Genomic DNA, 21142 nt, shown 5'->3' with positions numbered 1-21142 from the left:
CAGGAGTTGAGAGAGGAGGGCATGCACAAAGCATAGCAGAAATATTAAATGATGGTTAAGGTGGTGTCTAGCAATGTTAATGGTGTTTTAAATAGAAGCAAATATGGGGGCTTGGTAAGATGGCTGTCCAATAGGTGTCCTCATTCAGTCCAGAAGTATTTTTTCTTCAAGAGTTCTATCTGAAAACTAACAAACCAAAGCTCTACATTCAGAAGAAGTATTTTCATGCATATTTTGCCTCGGCTGGGATCACAATGCATGGCTAGCAATTTATCTGGGAAGTGGTATTGATAGGAATGTAAGAGAAGTAATTCGGGATACTGAAGGTAGATGGCCTTGGTTAAAAGTTTCAGTTCAGGGTGCTCCCCGAATAAGGTAAATTATTATAAATTATTATTGTCCCATTAGTGATGCCCCATTGATGCAGATACACAATCTCGCTATGGTTGCAGAAGGACCCATAATCTTTGGGGGTGATTTTAATTCTATCCAGGTTCTGACCTTAGACACATCTAATCTAGCGAAACAATAGCTTAAGCCTGAAACTAAGAAATAACTTACCACTATAAAGAAAGATTTTCAATTAGTAGATCGCTGGTGGGACGATCATCCATGTACAGCCCAATACACTAATTTGTCGCTTCAATTTAAGATGGTGTCATAATAAGACTTTTTTTAATATCCAGAGTAATTCGAAGTATGGGTTCAGCTATCTAGGCAAATGCTTTTTCTGTCCATTTGCCCGTATATATTTTGGTGGAGCTGGAAACCCACAAGTGAAAGGCCCGAATGGCAGTTAGAAAGGTCTTTTTTGACAAATCAGAATTGGCTGGCAGAGATAAGATTATTTGAAACCGAGTTCTTTGTAGTTAATCGTAATACCGCTCCTGACTTTTCAGTCTGGGAGGCCTTTAAGGCTACGATGCATGGACATATTATCGCATACAAGCCAAGCCAAAATATGCAGTGTGGTTTACGAATAGAGGAACTAAACCTGCAGTAAACTCTGCAACTGAGGCCTATGTTGAGACAGGAGGAAGGGTACAAAACAGCTGGAGAATGCCAAGCATAATCTCTGGGATTCCTTTATACTTGAGAAAATGAATAATTCTAGATCATTCCAGCAATGGATGTATGAAGAAAGTCAGCAGATGGAGAAGTTCTTGGCCTGGTCTACTCAAGTTAAACAGTATAAACAAGTAGTTAATCAAATTGTGAACCTTCATACTCATGTGCTAGCAACTGAAAATGAGGAACTTACTCATGTCTTCTTGCAGCATTATAGATGTTTATATGAGGATACCTATTCAGTCCCACTTTCTAGTATAGAGCAGTATTACAGTTCAATAGAATTACTTCAAATGCTAAGCACCCAGGAAGATGCAGTTTTCGCAAAAATAACAGCCTCAGAGGTGGCGATAGCACCTCAAATGATGCCTATACAACAATCGGAGTGGATTCGTAGCCGGCTCTTGGCAGCAAAGGCTAATTTTTTAATTCAGGCTATAGATAATTTTATGAGTAATCAAATTAGTGCAGTAATAGTAATGATGGATGCCGAGAATGCATTTGAACTGGTCAATTGTAATGCCCTGTTGTAGTCTGCGTAAATGTGGGTTCCCCATTCAATTTATAACCATGCTCAGGAATATATATCAGGGGTACAAAAGGATAAGATCATCATTCATTTTAGGGCTGGGGCTCAGTGAAAATTAATAGAGGCACCCCATTATTATTCACCTTTTTTTATTCAGCCTTTAGCAGAAAAGATCCGTTGTATGGATGGATTTGTTCACCAATTGACGGGATGCCTAAAATAAAGTTATTTGAGGATGATATTATTTTATATCTTAAAGCCGACAGGGTGAATGTGTAGAGGATATATGAGAATTTCCTAATCTAACTGGATATAAGGTCAATCAAAGTAAAACAAAACTGCTTTTATTTAACACATCTACAGCATCAGGATAGCTCTCAGAGTCTAATTTGGTATGTAGGGATCTACATTACTAAGATATATTCAGAGTTATTTCAATTGAATTACACAACAGTGGAGAGGAAATGTCAAGGTTTACTAGAAAGATAGTCTATTCTTCCACTGATATTGATTGGTAGGGTTGCACTCATTAAGATGTCTATTTTACTTCTTTTTTCATTTCTTTTTACTAATGTACCCATAACAATTATTAGTTTATATTACAGATTTCCTTATTAGAAGTTTTATATGGAACAATAAAGCCCCAAGGGTGAAATCTTCAATTTAGCAGCTCAACAAGATTTACGGTGGTTTAGCGCTCTCCCATTTTCAAACATATTACCAGGAGGTTACACTGGATATCATGGCAAGACTAATTAAAGGGACTGGACGCTAGATGATTTTTTAAAAGGAATATGGTGCAAGAATCTGCAATTGATTTGCCAGCCTTCACAAAATCTGCGAAGCTACAGAAGAAAATTAGATATAAGGTACTGCAAGAGTTGGGAAACCAAATTCATGCCTTGTTTAGATCACTTTCAAATTCTTCTCATAGGTATATGAAGCTACAGGATTGTAAATGGTCCAAATATACATATATATATATATATACTTTAGCATACAGTTTTTGTGGTGAGTTATTGTACATATACATTTTTTATACAAAATACACTTGCACTTTATTACTAATGAATTGTTACTTATTACGCTATGAACATGTTTTTTAGGGGTAACTTTGCCTTATTACCCGCGTTCATTATTTACAAATTCATTTAACCCAGTGAAATGTGATCTAATTATGAGTACTATGCTATCATTCATGTGTTATATTTACCTGTAAAATGAATTATACAATCTGTCAACCTCATTTTTAGGACTAGCTACTGCGCCATTATATTTACTTTTGCCTTTCATCCATTTTTTAGGGTTGATAGGGCTTTTAACTCACTTTAAATGCAACACTTACTCCTGACGTGTTGTCGTGTGGCGGCTTTCAGTGGTCCCGGACGCCGCAGGATACATGCAGACATCGGGACACTCACTTCCGGCCGGAAGTAGTGTCCCGGTCTAGTCCTCCACCACGGACATTGGGAGACCCGCTTCCGGCCGGAAGTGGTGTCCCGGTCTAGTCCTCCACCGCAGTAAGCACTTCCGGGCCAGCACATTTAAAAGTGCATGAAGCGGCCGGAACGGTGCTTCTAATCCTACCCGACAGACGCTTTGAAGTCCAGCAGACGCCGAGGGTTTCTTCAGGTCACGGTAACGCTGCCTTGCCTCTCGCGTTATGTGACTGCTTCAGTCGGTATTCTTTGGTGTCCGCCGCACCGGAGCGCAGCTAATACTACTCTCACGAAGCAGCTGCAAAGACACGCTGTTTCTTCCCAGCCTTGGTTCGTTTTGCTGGCAGTGGCGCAGGAGCGTTACTGCCTGTTTGTGTTCGAAGTGCAGGTGCACTTTGCCTCCTTGTTCCTTGTTTATATTGCCAGAGGCGCAGGAGCACTTACCTTCTTTTTCTTTGGACAAACGTTTGCCTTGGTGGTGGCGCAGGAGCGCTACTGCTTGGCTCCTTCACGCAGGAAGCGTAGGAGCATTGTGCATTTGGGCCGCGCTATAGCGCTTACCCTGGAGTTCTTGTCCTTGCCTGTTGCAGCGCAGAAGCGCTTTTCTTTACGTACTATTGGTTCCTTGGTGGTCCTGGCGCAGGAGTGCCTCATTCTTCGTTTCCCTAGCCATTGATGTGAGGCTCCTGGAGGACACTGCACTGGCCTCTTCTTGAAGAAAACAAGAACATTAATCAGTGGTGAGTGTCAGCAACAGGGGCTCCTGTCTGCATGTGTCTTGTGGGGGTTGTCCAGCACGCGCGTAGTACCTTGCCCTAATCTGTGTCTTATTCCCTCAGCTGTGCCAAGACCCGTCCCAGCGTCCCTACCACCAAAGCCACTTCCTTGGTTCCTTTTGGCCCCCATCCCTGGATCCATCTCATCCTTGACGGGCGTATTTCCCGTGAGGGTTTGGTGGGATCAGGGGCGGTGGTTTCTGTCGTCTCTGCGGGATCGCCTCACAAGCCCAGGTGAGTCTTGTGGGGTACTTGACAGAATTAGAAGCCCACTTTCATATATCCTGCCCAGACGACATGATAGAACCGGAGGTAACCCTGCAGGACATAGCAGCATGCAGGCAGAGAACCTCAGCTTACGTCAAGATATGACGGCCCTACAGGGCCAAGTGGTGGCAGGCATCACCAACCCCTGGGGAACCACTCCTAGTCCCAGAACCAGAACAGAAGGGTTGCTTAGACCACCTACGTTCTCCTTTGGTGGATCCTCCTCTGCCACCGGTCAGGATACGGCTATCCAGGTCATCACGCCCCACCCGGTGCAACTGGCACCACCCGAACGCTTCTATGGCGACAGCACCAAGTATGGGGTCTTTATCCACCAATGCCAATTGCATTTCATGGCCAGAACAACTGCTTTCCCTGATGATGCATCAAAGGTGGCTTTCATACTGTCCTACATGGGCGGGGACGCAGCGCAATGGTCCATCTCGCTGGTTGAAAACGACGATCCCATGCTAAAACACTTGCCCACGTTTAAAGAGACCATGCGAAGGATGTTCGCTCGTCACACGTTTGTACAAGCCGCCGACAACCAATTGCTTGGGTTAAAGCAAGGAAATAGTGACCTACTGCACTATATCATGACCTTCAGTCGCCTGGTTATCGAGGCACAATGGCCTGAGGACAAAAAGGTGTCGGTGTTTTACCGAGGGTTGCAGGACGACTTGAAGGACCTTATCGCCCAACACCCCAACCCACCAGACATGATAGGACCGTTCATCGACATGGTGGTCAAGATGAACTTTCGGTTGCAAGAGAGGAAAACCGAAAAAGGGAAACACAGCGACAACCGTTTCCTCCCTATCACAGAAAAGGCCTCGGACAAAGGCAAGGAGGATGCCTCCTCGCCTAGCGACTCCCATGAACCAATGCAGATAGGCGGCATCAGAGGGGCCCTAACCAGCCAAGAGAGAGAGAAAAGGAGGAAACAGAACCAGTGCCTCTATTGCGGTAAGAGCGGCCACTTCGTCAGGGAGTGCCCGGTGAAACCCAACCGCACACGGAACAAACAGCCTTACGCCTTGCCCATCGACAAAGGAAACAAGGCGGGAAACGAGACAACCCAGTAGACATGGGGGTCCGTCGTCTAGGTTTTTCTTCCTGTACCACCGCGATCCCTGCAGTCTTCGATGGCAACCATCACATAGGCATGGACGTAACCTTGCAGAACCAAAAAGGCTCCACTTGGAATATAGTCGCGATGCTTGATTCCGGAGCCACCGGCAACTTCATCGACACCGCATATTCACAAACCCTGGGAATGAGCATGGTGTCTAAAAAACAACCAGAAACCGTAAAAGCTGTCGATGGTACGGATCTGACCTCCAGCCTCATCAGGCATCAGACCGAAGCCTTGACTATGAGCTTCACGAACAAGCATGCCGAAACCATCAGCTTTGACGTCATAGACGCACCCCAGTTCAAGGTCATCCTAGGACTGCCATGGCTAGTAAACCACAATCCCCGCATCGACTGGAGAACTCGGGTGATCACTTTGGCTTCTGAACACTGCTGTAGCACCTGCTATGAAGAGGACAACAGGCATGGTATCCGTTCCATACAAGCCCGGTCGTTACCAGGACCAGGCATGGGGATGGTGTCCCAGGCCGACGTACCAGTGGACTATCAGGATCTGGCAGAAGTGTTCGATAAAAAAGGAGCCAATACCTTACCACCGCACCGTTCCTTCGATTGTCGGATAGATCTGATACCCGGCTCTACATTGCCCTGTAGCCGGATCTATTCCGTTACAGAAAAGGAGAACGCCCATCTACGTTCCTATCTGGATGAGTACTTGGAAAACGGGTTCATCCGCCACTCCAGGTCCCCGGTGTCATCCCCCCTTTTCTTCGTTTCGAAGAAGGAAGGGGACCTGAGGACCTGCATCGACTTTAGGGCGATGAACACCATTACGGTAAAAAACCGATACCCGCTTCCGCTGATCTCCAACTTACTGGACCAAGTCAAGAACGTCTCAGTTTATACAAAACTGGATTTGCGGGGTGCCTACCATCTGGTCAGGATTCGGAAGGGCGACGAATGGAAAACCGCCTTCCGGACCAAGTACGGCCTCTTCGAGTACCAGGTCATGCCTTTCGGACTCTGCAACGCCCCTGCAGCGTTCCAGTACTTCATCGATGAGGTGTTGAGGGAGTTCCTCGACATCTTCTGTATCGTATACATAGACGATATCTTGATCTTCTCCCAGACCATTACCGAGCACGTACAACACGTACGATTGGTCCTACGACAACTAGAAAAACACAGACTATACGTAAAACTGAAGAAAAGTGCATTCCACGTTACTTCCGTGGAATTCCTGGGTCACGTAATCACCCCCGCCGGTATTCAGATGGATAACAAGAAAGTGGAGGCCATTCGTCTTTGGACCACGCCGGACTCTATGAAAGGGGTGCAACGGTTCTTGGGGTTTGCCAACTACTACCGCCGTTTTACCACTGGATTCTCCGGGATGGTGGCGCCTATCTCGCGCTTGTTGCGCAAAGGACAGCGTTTTTGTTGGGACCAGAAAGCAGACGACGCGTTCCAAGAACTGAAGAGGCGGTTCACTACAGCACCGGTGCTGATACATCCAGACACCGAACAGCCATTCGTGGTAGAGGCAGACGCCTCGAAAGAAGCCTTGGGAGGCGTGTTGTCACAAAGGGATGCCAAAACCGGACAGCTACATCCGGTGGCCTTTTATTCCAAGAAATTACAGCCGGCAGAAAAGAACTACACGGTGTCAGACAGGAAGCTCCTGGCCATCAAGACGGCATTCGAGGAATGGCGTCATTACCTGAAGGACGCAAAACATACGGTCACCATCTACACGGACCACAGGAACCTGCAGTTCCTACGCTCAGCACGCGCCCTGACCGCCCGACAGTTACGATGGACCCTGTTCTTTAACGAATATAACTTTACCATCACCTACCGACCCGGAAAGGGCAACGTCAAGGCAGATGCTCTCTCGAGATTGGACGAGTCCGAGGATGCCACTGAAGACACGGAACCTATTCCCGTTATTTCGGAGGACCACTTCCAGGGAGTAGTGGCCTCCACGGACTTCCTGACCCAGTTACGGAAGGATACAGACGGAATAGATCCAGCAGCTCTAGTGCAGGGACACAAAGGCGTGGTTCGAGAAGACGGATTCCTGGTCAAAGGGAACAAGTTGTATCTACCAAGGGAACCCTGTCAACAACGAGCGATCCGGTTGTGTCATGACCATGTCATCGCTGGCCATCCGGGCTACCGCAAAACGCTTGATCTGATACAACGACAGTTTTGGTGGCCAACAATAGAAATCGACACAAGAAACCATGTCTCCCGTTGTACCATATGCATGCTGGGCAAAAACCGATCAGAGCCCCTAGTGGGCCATCTCCGTCCCATCCCTGTGCCGCCCTATCCTTGGCACACCATTTCTATGGATTTCGTGTTGGAGCTCCCACTAACCAAAACCGGCCATACCACGGTGCTGACCGTGGTGGACCACCTCACCAAGATGGCTCATTTCGTACCGCTGCCCAAGATCCCCACGGCGGCGGAACTGGCATTGGTATTCGTGAACAACGTGGTTCGCCTCCATGGCATTCCGGAGGTGGTGATAACGGATCGGGGGTCGCAGTTCGTCTCCCGTTTTTGGAAGGCAGTATGCAAACTCATGGAGATGGAGGTTCGTCTGTCTTCTGCTTACCATCCCCAGACAGACGGGCAGGCGGAACGAACCAACCACACCATGGAACAATACCTACGCTGTTTGTTGCTCACTGTCGAGAAGGAATGGTCCGATGTGCTATGGATGGCGGAGTACGCCTACAACAACAGCAAACACTCTGCCATAGGGATGTCCCCCTTTTTCTGCCTACAAGGGAAACACCCCCGCACCTCAGCGTGGGACGGTCCAGCAGAGAGTCCATTGCCCACGGTTCGGGCTTATCACAAGACACTGTGTCAACTCTGGCAACAGGCCAGGTTCGAGCTAGCCAAAGCAAAGGACACCTACAAGTCACACGCTGATGCTCACAGGCAACTGGAACCCGAGTATCGCACCGGCGACAAGGTGTGGCTCTCCATTCGGCATCTCAACGTGCATGGTCCCAAGAAGTTGCTGCCTCGGTTTGTGGGTCCTTTTGAAATCGAGAAGGTGATAAACCCTGTGGCCATGAGACTGGCGCTCCCGGCTCACATGAAGATACACCCGGTTTTCCATGTCTCTCTTTTGCGTGCGGTACATCCTGACTGCCCCGTCTCCTCTCCTCCTTCTCCGGTGGTGGTGGAGGACCATGTGGAATACGAGGTCAGGGCCATTCTGGGTTCCCGTCGTACCAAGGGGATGTTGTTCTACCTCATTGACTGGAAGGGTTACGGTCCTGAGGAACGGTCCTGGGAACCCCGTTCCCATGTTCGTCATGCCCCTATCCTGGTCCGCGCTTTCCATCTGACCCACCCTCTGAGCCCGCGCCCTGCTTCCTTTCTCTGACTCCGGGGGGGAGTTCTGTTTTGTGGAGGGGGTACTGTCGTGTGGCGGCTTTCAGTGGTCCTGGACGCCGCAGGATACATGCAGACAGCGGGACACTCACTTCCGGCCGGAAGTGGTGTCCCGGTCTAGTCCTCCACCACGGACATTGGGAGACCCGCTTCCGGCCGGAAGTGGTGTCCCGGTCTAGTCCTCCACCGCAGTAAGCACTTCCGGGCCAGCACATTTAAAAGTGCGTGAAGCCGCCGGAACGGTGCTTCTAATCCTACCCGACAGACGCTTTGAAGTCCAGCAGACGCCGAGGGTTTCTTCAGGTCACGGTAACGCTGCCTTGCCTCTCACGTTACGTGACTGCTTCAGTCGGTATTCTTTGGTGTCCGCCGCGCAGGAGCACAGCTAATACTACTCTCACGAAGCAGCTGCAAAGACACGCTGTTTCTTCCCAGCCTTGGTTCGTTTTGCTGGCAGTGGCGCAGGAGCGTTACTGCCTGTTTGTGTTCGAAGTGCAGGTGCACTTTGCCTCCTTGTTTCTTTGTTATATTGCCAGAGGCGCAGGAGCGCTTACCTTCTTTTTCTTTGGACAAACGTTTGCCTTGGTGGTGGCGCAGGAGCGCTACTGCTTGGCTCCTTCACGCAGGAAGCGTAGAAGCATTGTGCATTTGGGCCGCGCTATAGCGCTTACCCTGGAGTTCTTGTCCTTGCCTGTTTTTCAGCGCAGAAGCGCTTTTCTTTACGTACTATTGGTTCCTTGGTGGTCCTGGCGCAGGAGTGCCTCATTCTTCGTTTCCCTAGCCACGGATGTGAGGCTCCTGGAGGACACTGCACTGGCCTCTTCTTGAAGACAACAAGAACATTAATCAGTGGTGAGTGTCAGCAACAGGGGCTCCTGTCTGCATGTGTCTTGTGGGGGTTGTCCAGCACGCGCGTAGTACCTTGCCCTAATCTGTGTCTTATTCCCTCAGCTGTGCCAAGACCCGTCCCAGCGTCCCTACCACCAAAGCCACTTCCTTGGTTCCTTTTGGCCCCCATCCCTGGATCCATCTCATCCTTGACGGGCGTATTTCCCGTGAGGGTTTGGTGGGATCAGGGGCGGTGGTTTCTGTCGTCTCTGCGGGATCGCCTCACAAGCCCAGGTGAGTCTTGTGGGGTACTTGACACGTGTCATGTGATCAAGCTCCGCCTGCGGAGCGAAACGCGTCAAGGAGAGCACTTGCTCTCTTTATGCTGCTAATAAATCTTCACTGCAACACAATTTACGGTGTGATGGCGTTTCCTTAATCTTCATCCGAAGTGACTTCAAGGGAGAGGTGGTCTGCGCCTGTTTGTGTTCGAGCTGATAGCAGTCAGGATTTTCATATATATATTGTTATAGATTGCATCCCCCCCCAAAGGAGAGGTGGTGACAGGGAGGCCCTACTGAGGAAGCTTGAGACCCGCTACATTATCTCCCTTGATACCAAGTCACCCCAGGGTCTGAATATGGGAGAGGATTGCTATACTCATCTATAACTTGCATAGACCCAGTGTGCTGCTATATTTCAGTCTAACCTACAATAATCTCATGTGTCCTGTAGTTTGAATTTGACTCTAATTTGGAAATGTGGTATGGCTACCAATTAACATGAACCTAGGACCTTCACACAGTTTGACCTATGATTTTAATCTATAAATTGATGAATTAACATTATTTTTGCACAATTCACTTTATTGTAGCACTTTCTTCCATCAAGTCATGTGATTGTTTACAGTAACTGTGTTGCACAACTGACTATTAGGCGGTTAATATGTTTTTTATGTAGCAGCCCACATGGGCAGTATTTCTACATCAATTATCCGAATATCTGACATTTTACAATATGAATTGCGGTTTATACCAAAGTACTTGCTAATTAACAATTGAAACAACTAATTTCTGTGACAGGTACAATATCAGCGTGGCGACAGTTTTAAATTGTAAAATAACGATTTAAATTATTTATAGGCTTTTAAATAATTTTAAACTTTTTTGTATTATCAATAAGTTTAGTTATTTATGTATTTATTTATCAGTCATGCCATGAATTACTATTTACGCAATCTTATTGTTTGTCGATATTTACCTATGTGTAACTCATGCATTCATGCAGTTATTTTACATCCATATTGTATTTCATTGGAAAGTAGAGTATTTCTTCACTCTCCATCACATGTGATGACTTGTATTGCACTTTAAAAGGGGTGGTCATCCCCCGTGACGTTTGTCATGTGATCAAGACTATCTCTAGCCGAAACGCGTCATGGCGGATTGGTGCTGGGCTAACAACTAAATAAATTCATTTGCACCACGTTTGGGTCTTGCCTGTTCCTGACTAGCGGTGTGGCTGATTGCGCTGCGCTGCGCTGCACTGGGAACTACACGTACCTCATATGTATATATGTATGTATATATATATGTATATATGTATGTATATATATATATGTATGTATATATATATATATATGTATGTATATATATATATATATATATATATATATATATATACACAAAAGGATTTAAAAATCGGGATTGGCAAGTTTATCACTTGCTCAACTACATTTGTAGTATACTGCCTGAAGTGTCCCTGCGGACTTCGATACGTGGGGAGTACCACGAAGGCAGTTAAGCTGAGAATCCTAGAACACCAACGGGCCATCATGAACAAGGATGAGAACTATCCGATGGCCCGACACTTCGCCTCTCACCACAACAGATAGAACCCTACTTAGCTTCTTCAGCTTAGACTGTGTGCCACAAGATATAAGGGGTGGGGACCTCAAGCGGAAGCTAAGGCGGTTGGAGTCAAGATATATTATAGACCTCCAAACTAAATCCCCAGGGGGTCTTAATGCAGGGGAAGAACTACTATCACATCTACAGTAGTAAAAACAAAGAAGCACATATATATATATACACATATATACAAACAAAGACTCCACACGCCACTTCCAATCATTCCAGATCGGCGAAGCAAAAGGAGAAATGGACCACAGGATCTAGCTGCAGCAGATTTTAATGTGCAGGTGGGGCAACAACAGCACGACGCGCTTCGGACCCGTGGGCCCTTGGTCACATGTAAAGTTGTTACAATTTTTTTCTTTTTTTAAATGCTTGTGCAAAACACCACGCCCACTTAGTGTATTGGTTACAGCGATCACCTGATCAAGGACATAGAAAGAATACTATGTTGAAAAATTCTTTTCTCTTACATTTGATCAGTAAAAACATTTTCATTTCATATAATGCACATAATTTGCTTCTTAGAAACAGAAAGTAAATACATAGGGAATTGGGTTAATTATTTAAACGAAATTCCATCTCACCGCTTGAATGCTTGATGCAACATAACAGTAAAAACATGAGTCAAACTGTAGATGGTTCCCCTGTACAGGATATTGTAGTCCTTAGATCACTTTCAAATTCTAGCTTCGCATAGGTATATGAAGCTACAGGATTGTAAATGGTCCAAATATACATATATATGACGTGATCAAGGGCTTACAGGCTTGAAACGTGTTGTGTTTGGGTCACTTGCAATAAAATCATCTTGCCCGCTTGAAATACCTCGGGGTCTGTGTCTCTTTCCTCGCCTGTCTGCTGCTGCGGAAAATCAGGAAGTGGTTCGAGTTTTCCAGGATATATATATATGGTTTGGCTTCTGTGGATTAAAATAAACAAGATCTTTGCTGACTTGGTGGTCCGTATTCCCTTTGTTGATGGCGTGGAGGCTTTGACCACGAACGCAGATCTCGAAAAGGGGAAACTGTGTGCTCTTATATATGTATATATTCACTGAAAAAACCATAGGTTATAGACCATATATAGTTAGGAATTTGCATTTACAAAACCTTGAAAATTCACTGAAAAAACCATTGGTTATAGACCATATATAGTTAGGGATTAGCATTTTCAAAACCTTAATTTACTCGCACAAAACCATAGAAATTCGCATATATACTTAGTTGCAATAACTATATATCGCGCACCCGCAATCCACTGCTGATGATGTCACATATTACATCATTCATGACATGGTCAGTGACATCACTGATGACATCACTGATGACATCTCAAATGACATCACTGATGACATCTCAAATGACCTCACTGATGACATCACTGATGACATCTCAAATGACATCACTGATGAAATCACTGATAACATCTCATTTGACATTACTGATCACATCACTGATGATATCATTCATGTGATAATACGATGAACCTCTTCAGACTCTAATATAACCTTAGATACAATCAGTGTAAACAGACACTCACAGACTGTCACTCATCCATGGAGTTACTCACACACCTAGTCAGTCATGCAAAGAATCAATCCCACCTCCATTTCCTCAACTATACAGTTATACACACCTTACTTAATCAAACATATACTAACACATATTTACTCTCTTATACAATCCGTTTGACCTGAAACGATTACACAAATAAAACATTTGTGAGTTTTAAATTTCCGGAGAAGTATAATTCACCAATACCTTTCTCTGTAGATCTTTTTCCATTAACAATCCCAGTTCCATCACCCGCCCAGGATATCACTAATGTTAGTTGTCATTTTTGCTTCTGTTTTAATAAAAAATGTTTTAAGGTATTTACTGTTTTTGTTGCAATGTATATATTTATAAGTTATTAAAGTGTTATAATCCTACTAATTTTTTATCGATTATTGCTCTTTGAGATATCCCCTGTCACAGGGAATATCTCAAAGAGCAATAATCGGACCCTGTCTACAAACAGAGAAGAATAGGAATATTCTGTCTCCCTTTGCAGATAGTGAAGGATAGGTAATGCGGACTTGTGTCCCCCGTTGTAATCCGTCATGCCTGTTTTTCTCCCCACTGATTGATTGATTGGCTGGACATTTATTGTTCAAGGAATAGTTCTTTCGAGGTATTCTCTGTTTACAAATAACGTGGAATAGAAATATTCTGTCTAGTATTTGCAAGTAGTGAAGGGTGGGTAATGCGGACCTTTGTCCCCCGTTGTAATCTGTCATGCCCATCTACTCCCCACTGATTGAGAAACTAGTTCCACCCGGACCATTTATTAGAGGTACATCATCTGGCTCAACCGGAGAGTACCCCTAATAAAGAAGACATATGTAAAATACGAAGTAATCACTGTATCCTAATAAACAGAAACTTTAACATGAAACACACTTGAAAAGAAAGGGAAAGAAATCGAACAAAATCAGTAGGCCACTGATAAGTTTTTGACTTCGCTAGAAATAAGAAACATGGAAGTGGTGAAAAAAGCCAAGCTTGACGTTACAGCAGCCACGAGGTAGCTAGGCTCCGCCACCCCCCCACTGCTCCAAGCATGTCTGTCCCACCGCCCGCCACGCCCATTAACGGTAACATGAAATAGATACAAATCAGCAGATACCTACCCCCATTCCGGAAACTCCCGAAGTGCAACAGGGCCACGGTTACGCCCATCCGGAAGATGAGGCCTCGACACGTGCAGGGCGGGGCCCAGCTAACAGCCATCAGCCGTGGGGTGGATGGCCCAAAATGTACTGGTCTCCCGATTCCCTTCTTCTGCCGCCTTGCAGGCCACGGGGGGGATGTCTTGCCTCTGCCTCCGACCCCCCCCTCCCTCTTATCGCCTGGTCCGGACATCACGAATATCAACGCCAGGTATCGGCGCGTTTGCTGAATACTGGAAAGGTTTTCCTACACTTGGCGACGTGCTCGCTGCCTTGAATTCCTGGCGTGAGTCCATGAAGTTTCAGTCAACAAGGCCGGAGGGTGTTCTTCTAGACTGGCTCGCTGACCCGCTTCCCACATGTGCTTGATATGAGCTCCCCGTTCAGGCCTGAAGCAGCGCCCTGCAGGCCACGGGGGGGGATGTCTTGCCTCTGCCTCCGACCCCCCCCTCTTATCGCCTGGTCCAGACATCACGGATATCAACGCCAGGTGTCGGCGTGGGGTGCGCTGGGAGGGAGAGGTGGCGCGAACGAGCCTCTCCCACCCCCACAGTTGGGGGCCCCTCAGCTGCACCCCCAACACTCAACTCACCCAACAAAAGGGTTCCTCCACTCTTGCGATGCAGCGGCGCTGCACTCACCCGACAAAAGGTCTCGTCGACTATTGCGAGGCAATGATGCTCCGCTCACCCAGCGGGGGTCTCGTCCACTGTTGCGGTGCAACGACGCTTTTAGTTTCCTGCGTCCAGAAACGTTCTCCTCAACTTTGAAGATTCTATAAGAGCCACGGGGGCCCCCGACCCCCGATGAGAAATGACTGCCATGATCACCCACGGAACGACCACGACGTAGCCGCGGGACGTCGCCGCGCTCATGCCGGCGCCGGCCTCAGTCTTGAAATCACCAAAATCCTGCAAGACTACCAACTTGATCAGTTCCGGTGGGACACCAGTATGACCCGGTAGGAGAGATTGTTGCCTCCCACCCCACTTTGACTGATGGTTCATGTCGGCAGTCCCCTCTGCTACCCTTCAACGAAAACTTTTGGACTGCCGAAAGAGGTCCCGGTCCAACCACGAGTTGGTGGAGACATTTTGACTATACTTGGACCTTCCTGACCTCACCCAAAATGGCGCCGGTACAAATGAAACTCTCAACTCCTTGTTGTGCCCCGATTACTCAGCCTTGATATCATGAGATATGTATGCAGTTTTTAGCACATGAATTGATATGAGATAAGACTGATTATATGTTCGGACAATGATTTGATCCAGGAAGGGTATTGATTATACGTTCGAACAATGAATTGACATGGGACGGGTACTGATTACACGTTCGAACAATGAATTGATATTAAGTTCTAATGCATCATTGATTACTGTATTTATTATTGAAGGTTCGAATTTTCGTCACTTTTGGTACTTGCTCACAATGAATTATTGATATGATTTTGTTGCACTTGTCGCACTTTTTACTATGAAATCAACGACCACTGACTCTCTGTTATGTTTTCCACAAATAAATACCCCCCCCCCCATTTACAGTTCCAGCCTGCTCCGTGGCCGGCCCACGGGGTTGTAAGCCCGTATTTGGGCACCAACATTTTTATTAAAGGTTTTTGAAAAAGCAAACGTACCACTGTAGGTTATCTCTCTTCCTCAGAAATGACAAAAATTTCTTTCTAGGACGTTTTGGACATTGATGATTTTCATATGATCTATTTATTAAAGTAATACTCATCTCTCCGCATGAAATTAATTTTCCACATGCTACACAAGTCAATCTCATCTGCCTAAAGTTCTTTTACAGATTTGGGACCGTTTCCCTTGCCTCTGACTCACTTATTGCTAAGTCATTGGTGGATGTTTTTGCCGGTCGGGGATTATCCACCAAATCTCGAAGTTGTGCTTTAGAATAATTAAGAGGATGCCACCTCTCCATGTGCCAATGCATGGTATGAATACCATAGCTATATTTTTTTTCGGTCCCTATCGAGAGTTTTTTTTTTGCAGATGAGGCAGGTAACGAACCTGGCATTAACTTTCTTTTCATGAGAAGGAAAAGAAAAAAATTGCCAGATAAAATTCACTTTCACATGGGACGTTCTTAGCATTTCTTTCAGAAACTTTCACATCACTGTGTCATTTCTTTGTCTATTCTGGTTAAAGCAATGTCATGTAAATAGTTGTTCAAAAAGTTTTTTTTAACGTGTTTACTTTGTTGGAGCGTTGTATATATTTATAAGTTATTAAAGTGTTATAATCCAACAACTTTGTTGGAGTGCTATATATTTTTAATGTGACACATAATTGTGAAGACTTTGATGTACAAAAAGGCATCCCTGGAATCTTCCGCTTCAGGCTCGGTCCCACACACCCTTACAGTGAGAATCCCCTCCCCAACCACAATACAGGATCGTTATCAGATAGTAGGAACGCGTGTGGTGTGACGGATCTCATGAGGTGGCGACCTTGATCTACTGTAACTCCTTTGAACAGGGGTGATTATTTACAGTTGGGGCCATATACTACATCCGCAGGGCTAGGTGATAGCCTGGGACCGGCCTGGACAATCAGACACAGAGGAAGAGGAGTGTCAGAGGGTACGGTAGTGAATAGGGTGAAAGGGAGGTGTCGGGCGGGCACAGGGTGTGATACTCAGGGAAGAGCAGCGCAGATGGGGGGAAGTTTATGGCCCATGCATGAGAGAAAGAGCGGGGGTGACCAGTGCGTGGGGGAGATGCTTGCGAGGGTGGGGAGCCATGCTGAGGATCGGCGGCGTGCAGAGGGTGGGTCTGGTCAAGGCATCTAAAATGGCTGCCGTGCACGACAAAAGTGTGGCATTGGAAAAAAGGCAAGATGGCGCAGACAATGTTTATCAAATACGGATTAATTTATAACAATTATTTTTAACAATATATTTACTCGCAGTGTCAAAATGGCGATCAACACTTCCTAATTTCCTTCGAATCGAACGTTAACAGAAGTCAAGCGGCAAAAAAACAAAAAAAAAACGCTCACGCGCAACCGCTGGAAGACAAGTATCAACATATATGAGCCTCCTCAATCACCCTCAGAAAACATAGGGGGTCAGGATAAGTCTCCCATACCCCCTTATACCCAATACTCACATTGCTTTTCCACCATCTAGTAATTTAAATAAATCGAAACACAAAATGGCGAATTCCCGTTTTCGCTACCAGTTTGCGACCCGGTTCGCGAACCGAGAAGCGCTTCTACCACGAAAAATCAATTTTTTTTATTTGCCCCACGAGACCCTTTAATAACCCCAACATCATTCCTAGGGGGTCAAGAGGAGTCTACCTTGCCCCCTTTCATTAAATTCCCCCTTCGTTTTTCTCCTCCTCTTGTCTCTTGATCCTACCGAGAGACAAGATGGCGGCCGCACCGGACTGTTTAGAATGTTGACAGACACCGGAGAGTCAATCAGCTTCGCTTCGCAAAGCTCCGTTACGCGAAAAGTACGCGATCTGGAGCGCTATCTAGGACGCTGTCACAGATATATCTGTTTTTTTAAACGTTAATTTCTCAAAATCCACTGGAGCACATATATTGAGACCCAGCAAAGGCACATCGGGCTAACAGTCTCTACAATTTTGCCACGTTTCGTGTAAATCCATTCAGCCGTTCGAGCTAAAAGTGAGGTCAAAGGCCCTATGGAAAAATGAATGGGAAAAACGCGTTTTGGGACCCCCCTTTTTTCTCGGCCCCCCCTTGACGGAACCCCCTAAATTTTCAGGGGCTGCTCAGAAACAAAATGTGCCATTTTCCTGAAAATTTCAGCCAATTCCGTCCACAAACACCAAAGTTATTAGACATAGAATTTTCCATAGAGAAAAAATCCTAACTATATATATAATATATATATATATATATATATATATATATATATATATATATATATATGTATGTATATATATATATATATATATATATATATTACCTACTGGCGATCGCCAGTAGGTATATATAGTTAGGATTGGCTACCATAGAAAATTCCGAACATTCTATTGGGAATAACTTTGGAGCCGATTGAGGGATCTGCCTGTAATTTTCCTTAAAATGGTCTCGCTGCGCTCCGCTCCTTCCCTGAAAGTTTAGGGGGTCCCAAAACATGTTTTCCCCATGTTGATTTCCATGGTACGGTCTGACAAGTCTACAGCCCGAACCGCTATACGGAATTACGCCAAACTTTGCAAAATTGTAGGGACTGGTACGCAGATGTGCCTTTGCTATGTTTGGTGAAAATTGCTCCAGTGGTTTTTATGAAAATTAGTATCAAAAACACATATATATCTATATGAGCTTACGGGTACGTGTACCGTACGCGTACCGTACGCATACGTGCGCGTACTCTTACTTGCGCGAGCGCGATCCTGATTGGCGAGCAGTTGACTGTCAACATTCCAAACTGTCCAAACCAGAAAGAGTTGGCCACCATCTTGTTTCTCAGGAGAACTGAGGCACAAGAGAGCCCAAAACAAGAGTGGAAAACACGTAAAGGGGGCCCCTCAACCCCCTAGCCCTTCAAGGGCAAAAAAAAAAAATCATGGGGTGCGCGCACGGTACGCGTACAGGTCCGCGTACGTACGCAGACCGTGAGCGTACCGTGCGCGTGCCCCGTGATTTCATAAAAAAAAAAATTGCCCTTGGGGGTCCTTCTGGGACAACCTGAGAAGGGCTAGGGGGTCTCTACCCTGCCCCCTTTTTGCGTTTTCCACTCTTGTTTTGTGCTCTCTTGTGCCTCAGTTCTACTGAGAAATGAGATGGCTGCTCAGGTGGTACCAGAAAGATATTAACATATAAAAACGTTATTCGCTAATAGAACTGATAACAACAATGAGAAAGGAGATTCAAGAGAGGGTTAATAAACATGAGGATAAAATCAAAATCCGCAAAGCTTGGAAATTTGCGCGCGATAAGGATGATTATGAACATGGTAAAATATACAGATTCACGCGCAAGTTTGACAATGCCAAAATGTTTAAAAAGAATGCAAAAACTGCTCCAGCATCGGGGGCAACAGGGCCAGGACCATCAGGCGGAGTTCCTCGAGGCCAGAACCCGGAACATACTCAGATTGTGAGTGACAACTCTTCAATGTCCAGCAGCAACACAAGCATTTACTCGGATGAGGACGCAGCATCGAGGGGTGAGGAGTCAGGACCCCCCTTGTACTTGATTTAGGGGAAGACGTTGATTTTTTAGTCAACGCCCGACTACAAACTCTACGCCCATCAACGCGAAATCAACAAAAACAGCAGAAAAAAGGGCAAGAATTAACCGCCGCAGGAAAGAGCGCCGCAATAAACACAAGCTCAAACAGCAGCAACAAAAAGAAAAAATGTTGGCGCAACAACAAGAAATAAACGCGAAAACGATTATCAATTTGTCATCAACAACACTTACCGCGGCTGAGCAACAACTACTCAGTCTGGGCCTCACATATTGTCCCCTAACTGATTTTAACTATGCTGCGACGAGGATTGATGTATTTCGTTATATCCGTAAACTTAAGGTATGTAAATTTTTCAAGATCAAGTAAGGACCTAATAATGAAGATATTACAACAGTGGACAATAGTGTAACAACTCTCCAGGCTGGTGATACTAGAGGCTGACTAACCCTTGTCCAATTGGGTGAGGACAATGAAAATTCAAATTCTCAAATTTGCACACAGGATGAATTAAGGGAGGCTGCAATTCTTCAAACAGGAGCAGGGAGCAGTCCTTTCAAACCGTCATCTAACTTTATTCCTATTATGCCTAGAGATGCTATAGATTCATTCCATGATGTGGTGACTGCAGATCTTAAAAAATTATACCACCAGGTCAAACATCGTAAAAGGATTAAACAACAGCAAGAAATTCAATATTGGGATCTGGTTAATAAACTCAAAAACGATCATCACAATGTAGTATGCAGCTCAGATAAAGGAGGCAACATTGTAATCTGGCCCCAAACGCAATATGTTGCTGAAGGAACAAGGCAACTTTCTGATGCTGCGTGCTACACTAAAACGTGTTTACAACAATATGATCTATCAAAAGACAAGTTGAGAAAACTTTTATTCCGGTACAAACGGGAAGGTTTAATTTCAAATCAGGAATTTAAGTTTCTCCACGTGGAATTGTCAGTTATGCCCAAATTCTACCTCATACCCAAAGTCCATAAACTTACATCACCTGTTCCAGGACGGCCAATAATCTCGGCGATTAATAGTGTGGGGAACACCTGGCCCAATATACGGACTATTTCCTTCAACCGTTGGTATAAGGTCTGCCCACATACGTCAAGAACACGGGGCACTTTCTGGACATAATCCGCAATGCAACATGGACTGAAGACTCTTTGTTAATTACATTAGACATCGAGGCCCTTTACACAAGTATTGAACACCACATGGGTCTTAGAGCTCTTGAATACTTTTTGAGCACTAGATCGATAGACTGCTACAATCACAATAAGATGTTGGTGGAACTTGTATCATGGAGTTTAAACAATAATTACTTCATGTTTGGCAAAGATGTCTATTTACAGAAGAGAGGTGTCGCCATGGGGGCCTGTTTCTCCCCTAGCTATGCATGCTTGCACGTAGGCTATTGGGAGAGGCAGGTCCTCATGGGTGAACATCAAGATATTTTTTCGGAAAATGTTGGCATGTGGGTCCGTTTTATAGATGATGTGTTTTTAATTTGGAGAGGTGATGAGTCTAGTGCTTTGAACTTTATTGAAAAACTTAACATCAATGATTATAATCTTAAGTTTACCCACTATATAAGTAAGAGCTCAGTAGACTTTCTTGATGTTAAAGTATACATTAAATCCAATAGATTAGCTACTACTCTCCACAGAAAGGCAACAGCGGGCAATTTGACCCTGCACGCAAGTAGTGCCCATCCCAGGCACACAATTGACAATATCCCCTTTGGGGAATTGCTCCGACTAAAAAGAATCTGCAGCTCTCAAGATGAGTTGGACAAATGTATAGCAGAAGCCCTTAGAAGATTTCGTGCTAGAGGTTATAACAATCAAATCCTCAGCATGGCTGTTAATGAGATGAAACTACGAAGCAGG

Source organism: Lissotriton vulgaris, chromosome 2_2, assembly GCF_964263255.1.
Source record: "Lissotriton vulgaris chromosome 2_2, aLisVul1.2, whole genome shotgun sequence".
Taxonomy (NCBI): Eukaryota; Metazoa; Chordata; class Amphibia; order Caudata; family Salamandridae; genus Lissotriton; species Lissotriton vulgaris.
The sequence above is the reverse complement of the archived record's forward strand: the minus strand, read 5'-3'. Positions refer to the sequence as shown.